The following is a 6,504-nucleotide window of genomic DNA, read 5'->3' as shown; positions in this document are numbered from 1 at the left end:
CTCAGCAGCTCTGGGGTCTTCTCTCTCTCGCCAGAAAACTCTGTTGATCAGCTTTTGGCACATCTACATTTTTAATAGAATATTTCAATAATGTTTCTGAAATAGAAAAAAAATAATGTACCCATGTAGAAGATATAAGCAAATATAACCTAGGGATTAGGTTTCTCTAGTTAAAGTGGCTCTAGTTTAACCTTTTCTTTTTTGAGTTTCCTGGCAGCCAGAGCAAAAGAAGGCTGGATGATGGCAAGAAGCATGGGGGCTGTTGAACACAGTGGTGTTATTCTTTGTGGTTGCCTCTGCCCCGGGTACTTGTAAAACTAAGCTGAGGATGACAACTTGCCTCCTAGAAGTCTCTCTGTTGATGCCTGTGAGCCAAAGTTGTGGGGATGTGTGTGGTGGACAGGGGAAACTCCATCTGTGTGCGTGTAGGGGGGCGGCTCACACAGGCATGGCAGAATGCTCCAGAAGTGGTCATGGCATGGTCATCACAGTCATCACAGCCATTCCTCCTGGTCATGGTGTCCCAAACCAGGTGTCCTGTGCTAGGGAGATGATCACTATCACCTGGGAAGACTTTATTTCTAAAGCATACACAGGTGTTGGCCCCACTCCAGGGGTCCTGATGGTGACCCTGGAGCCAGAAATTTTAGAAGGTCACATTTCCAGAACCACGTGTTTATATACACCTGTTACCTCCTTCCAGGTAGCAGAGCAAATGAGGAAGCTCCACCCACAGTGTCCAGTGACTTGTCTGAGCTCTTAGGTGGGAAGGAGTAGGGCAGAGCAAAGCCTGATCCTCTCCGTTCCCAAGTCATCATTCCTTCACCTGCCTCCACCTAGTGAAGGGGGCACCCCTATCCCCCGCCAGTGAGCAGGTGGAAGAGGAGAGGGTTGCTGGTCAGGGAGGTGGTAGTTGGGAGGGGAACACTCAATGCTTCCTGCCCCAAGAAGACAGATGTTTCTTTTGAAAGTTTGGGTTCTCATTTATCAAGAGTGTCTGAGGTGTAGGCTGCTGATATGAGTGGCTCGAGGTTATTAATTGTTGGGAGGCAGACGAAGTTCTATCTAAGTCTTAATTCCTAGAATCCTCACAACGGCCTATAAGGTGCATGTTATTATGATATTCACTTTATGGAAGAGGAAACCAAGGCAGAAGAATTGACCTTAGTTGATCAAGATGAAGTAGCTGGCTGGGGTGGGGGGGATGGAGGGGAGGATGATGTAATCGGGATCTGAACCCAGGCTCTCTTGGCTGCACTTTGCACACTCCCCTGCCCAGACCCAAGTCGGAGGGAGGGGTTGCCCACAAGGTGAGGCTCATATGTTTTCCGGCTTTTATTTTCTACCTTGACTATAGACAATTGCAATGTTTATGCTGCCCCAGGTCAAACAGTTCCAGCATGCATGTTTTTATCGTTTCTGTAGCTGGTTTCATGTATTTTTAAGTTTCAGCTCCTATTATGTTTCTGAGTGGTATAAATGATTTTTTTTCCTTTTGGTGGCCTCGAGCTGTGATATGCGAACACAGGGTAATCTAACATAGTAAAGTGAGATGCCTCCTTCCATCCATATGCCCCCCTGTCCTACTCTCCATTACCCTAGGGATGGTCATTCATACTTGAGTATGAATGAGAACAGAATAGGGCTAGGTCTGCTGTTGGCAAATGTCTAGTCCCGTGGAACCAGCTCTGAGGGTGGAGTGGAGACACATGGGGACTCCGGAGGTTGTAGGTTTCTCTTCCTTAGACTGAAGATTCTCCTGCTTGCCCACTAACAGAGCCCTCTCCTAATGCCTACTCCTGACATGAACACAGAGGCGTAGACTTGACAGCTTTCTAGCTGAGACCCTGGCTTTTCTCCAGCAAGTAGGAGAAAGAGACCATGGTTGCTATTTTCTGGGTGAAGATGGGGTAGGAACTTAGCTCGAGAAAAAGAAAATGAAGCATCGCTCTTTTAACAGAAGACAGCACGATTCCTTGGTTGTTGGAGGAAATGCTGATTTCCTTATAGAGGTCTAGTGGTACAATGGCGGCAGGGGAGGCCAAGGAAGGGCAAATGCATTTTTATTTTTATGTTCATTGTATGTGGAAATGGAAAGCGGGCCAGGCCGGGGACGGGATCCTTGTCCCTCGTCTCGTGCATGAGAAGGACACACATACATGATGGAAGAAGGAGTGTGAGCAGGTCATCTATCTTGGGGGTTCTGATTGTCCACATGGCCAGGAAAAGGTCAGGAACCTGTGGCTATTAATTAATCCAGCCAGCCACACAGCCTTCCATGTTTATTAGGGAAGGCCATGGCATTTGGCTAGAATGATGGGTTTTAAAGATTGGTGTTTTCGTAAGAGAACAACCTCTGCTTACTGTTTCATGAGAATTAATTCATTCCATTCCTTTATAATGGAGCATTGTTGGGAGCAGGTGTGATGGGGAACAGGGGAACACAGGCTGACACTCCTTTCATCACTTTCTTGTCTTCTTCCCTTCAAAACTGGTCCTCCTGCCTCACCTACCTTGAGCTCCCCAAAGAGAAGAGCTCCTGTTCATTATTTGCATGGCCGGGGGCCCCTGGACTGCAAGGGCAGCACAACCTCTCTTGTTAATTCAATGACTTGAGCATGTACGGACCAGGACTAGGTATTATGTGTGACCAGGGGCGGGGTGGCGGGCCGTTCCTGAGAGACCTCAGGGCCTCGTGAAGGAAATATTGTCATTGTCGAGCAATGGCTCAGGGCATAGGATGCCCGCGGACACTCCGCTCTGGAGCCCCTCCAGTGAGGGCCATCCCTCCTGACCAGAGCTCAGAGGCCAATTACCCAGATGACCAGTTGCTTCCTCTTGGCCTCTGAGCTTACACCCTCACGCTGACTTCATCCCAGCTCTGCATTCTGCAGAGTAGTTAACTGCATTTCTCTGTGCCTTCCCCGCCCTGACACAGACCCCCACTGTGCCCCGAGCGGAGGCCTATAAATATTTGTGTGTATCTTGAAGGCTTGGCCCGAGTAGGATTTGGATTTCAGAAACCCGGATGACATCACGCCCCAAGTTGTGTATCCGGTTTGTAAAAGCTCTCAGCGGTCGCCCCAGCCCCAGGTGTTTCCAGCCTCATCTCACAAGCTCCACGGAGCTTCTGTGGTCTCCCCAGAACCAGGAGCCTGGAGGGGGCGCATGTGCTCTGGGGACCATCCCAGGGAGATTGGAAGGGACCTTGAGAAAAATATCCTTTATTTCAATAGCTGTGTCCGTAATTCGGTCGTTGTCTTTACAAACTTGGTCTCTCCATGACGAGTAATGTTCATTTTACTTGGAAGGTGGTCATTTAAATTTCCTTTTAGAAAAAGTGAGCCATTTGAATGGAGAGATATTGATGGGATGGTGGAGAATGCCATAGGCAGGGGCTCCCTTCAGATGGTAGAGTTGGCTGCTCTGGGTCCTGCCTCTTCAGGCTGTAGCTCTGGGAGGTCACTTGGGGTTTGGGAGCCCCCATTTCCTCACTGGAGGGGGGCGGGTGCTTGAGTCAGCCTCTTATGCCACTGGATGGATGAGATAGATGGATACGTAATAAGAAGTACTACTGTAGGGTTGTTATTTACTTTAGTGTCTATTAAATGATGACTGACACGAGGCTCAGGCGCACTCCCCTTCCACACCAGCCTCTTGCCAGGCACTAAGCCAAGCTGTGCCCAGAATCGTCCCCCAGCCAGTGGCAGACCAGCATTGCCCACGTTCTGAAAACAAGGCCTTCAATGGTAAAGAAACAGGGATTCTCACCCTCCCCCTACTCAGAGAGCAGGGAACAAACAACGGAAAGACAAATAGTCTCTAAATATTTCTACAGAATTAATTAAATTTGCATTTCCAAATGCCGGCTTAGCCCCGAATTTAGCTGTCTCCTGTTCTTATGGAGCTTATAGACAGAATAAAAATATCTGTCCAGCAAAGTATCTTTAGCCCACGCCCTGCTTTCTAGCATTCTAGCCGCAGAGCCATTGAGGAACGTGGCCTTTATAAGAAAACGGTAAAAGAAAAGACACGAGCGTAAATGCCGATGATGGTTTCCTCTTAGACTACTCTAAGCCTGTCGCCTTTTTCCTTTTGCTCTCTCCTCTTCCTGAAGGCTCTCTCCTGTCTTATCCCAAAGGTCTACAGTCCTCGTGTTTAAAATCGGTAAACACAGATGGAAATTGCAGCGTAGACCTCAAGCTATACATTTGCTGAGACCCTCTCAGGGATCTGAGAGACCAAAATTATCTTCCTAATAATACGAAGACATTATTTGCCTTTTCATTTTGCACCCATGGTCAGTAAAAGTGCTGGGGCCTTAGTGTGAGCTGAGGGAGCAGCCCCCGGGAGGGCAGGCAGGCAGGCAGGCACTGTACTCCTCACTACCACATGAGGGAGAGGGAAGAGCCTCTGTGGGAGAGGGAAAGGAAAGCCTCCCTTTCCCTCTGGGGAGAGGGAAAAGCCACTTCCACTGAAGAAGGCACCTCATGTGGTATGTGCCCACAGCCCTATGTGGTCCAGCCCTCATGAGGAGGGGAATTCTGACATGTGCTGAACCTTGAAAACATCATGTTGAGTAAAATGTCTAATTAGTCAACGGGATATAGGGTGGTAGTTGCCAGGGCATCAGGGGAGGGAGGAAATAGGGAGTTTGTGTTTAATAGGTACCCAGTTCCCCTTTTTCAAGTTGAAAAGAGTCCTGGAGATTGATGGTGGGGATGGTGGAGCCTCAGGGGGGATGTACTTGATGTCACTTGATGTTATGGGCGGAGCCACGCACGTAAAAATGGGGAAGATGGTAAATTTGTTGTTATGTGTATTCTGCCACAAAGAAAAATAAATGTATACATATGTACATAAATGCTCATTCTTATGCATTATTAAATGTAATATAAAAAGATTCTGAACTTGGAAAGATAAAGAATATACTCGTTGAAGGCTTGAAAGTTATTAATTTTATTAAATCTCAGCTTTCGCCCACAGCCCCTCGAAACATTCTGTGTGATAACGTAGAGCACAGGGAGCACGTCCTTAATCCTGCCCCACGCTGAATCTCCGGCCAGTTCTGTCTCGTGGCTTGTAAGCTGGACTAGCTGCTTTTTCCACCGAGCACCATTTTTTCCTTGAAAGAACAACCGATAGACAAACTATGGTTATTCAAACTTGACTACTTGGCAGACATCTTCTGGAAAAGGAACAAATGAATCCTGTCACTTCCAGGAAAATAACTGACAGTATTTGTTGCCAGTGATGAAAATTCAAGCTTTCAAGAATTTTGAAAAACTTGTATCAGCCACCATAAGCTTGACAGCTTTCCAATACTTAAAGAGATACTTAATGAACGTGATTTTTTTAATATTGTCTAATAAATCCCGTCAAGGTTGGAAGATTGGCAGATAGTGTTAAACTGATACTTTTTAAGTGACTGATGCTTGTTACAAAATCATGCAAGGGGTACAGGGTGCAGTCAAATAAGATAACTCGATGGGTCTGAATGTAACACAATACAGAAAGTTCACATATTTTCAAATTCCACATTGCAACTAACCTTTAAGAAACTACCAGTTACTGCGTTTTGGTGTAGTATCAAAGAAGGTTATCCACAATTATCTGAAAGGGCTGTGAACACACACCTCCCTTTTCCAACCACAGAGCTATGTGAGATCCGATTTTCTTCGTAGATTTGAACAAAAACAACATATTGCAACAGACTGCCTGGGGAAGCAGACATGGGAATCCAGCTGCCTTTTATTAAGCCAATCACAAAAGATGCTTGCAAAAATGTACAAGGACGCCACTCTTGTCACTAATTTTTTGAGCATATTGTTATTTTTCTCATGAAAACATTCTAGATATGTTTGTATATAATAGGCTTACTGTTCTTTTTAAATAGATTATTAAGTGACTATATGAAAATTTTCTTAGTTTTCATTTTTAATGGTCCACCTGAACAAAAGCACTTAGGGTCTTTAATAAACTTCAGAACATTGACATCCTTAAGAGTCCTGGGACCAAAATGTGTGAGACTCATTGGTCAAGGACAGCCATCTTAACCCTGCCTGTGTATATGTAGAAATCACCAGGAACTTGGTAGGAATTCCTATATTCATTTCCATCCCAAGGTGATCACGCCAAAAACTTTGGTGACTGGGCTCAGGTCTGGGCATTTTGCAAAGCTTCTCCGATGAGGATATGGGGCATTCAAGGCTTTGAATTAGGTCTGGAAGTCAGGCCACATGGCTACAGCCTGACCACCGTGGAAAGGATGGAGGCTATCTGGATAAAATCTGGTGTCCCTAATCTGGTCAATGCTCCGTATTGAGTTCCTATGTGACTCTACGGTAGGCAGGTGCACGGTCTGCTTTACGTAAGAGACATTGTCTCATTAGGACACCTCTGTCTTCCACTCCAAATGAGCAGTCAAGATGCCTTTAAAACATGGCGTGTTATTTGCCTTCTGGTACCCCAGTCTTCGTATCGGCCGTTTGTCTGAGAACAGAC

Source organism: Lutra lutra, chromosome 17 (genome assembly GCF_902655055.1).
Source record: "Lutra lutra chromosome 17, mLutLut1.2, whole genome shotgun sequence".
Taxonomy (NCBI): Eukaryota; Metazoa; Chordata; class Mammalia; order Carnivora; family Mustelidae; genus Lutra; species Lutra lutra.
Note: the sequence above shows the minus strand (reverse complement) of the source record.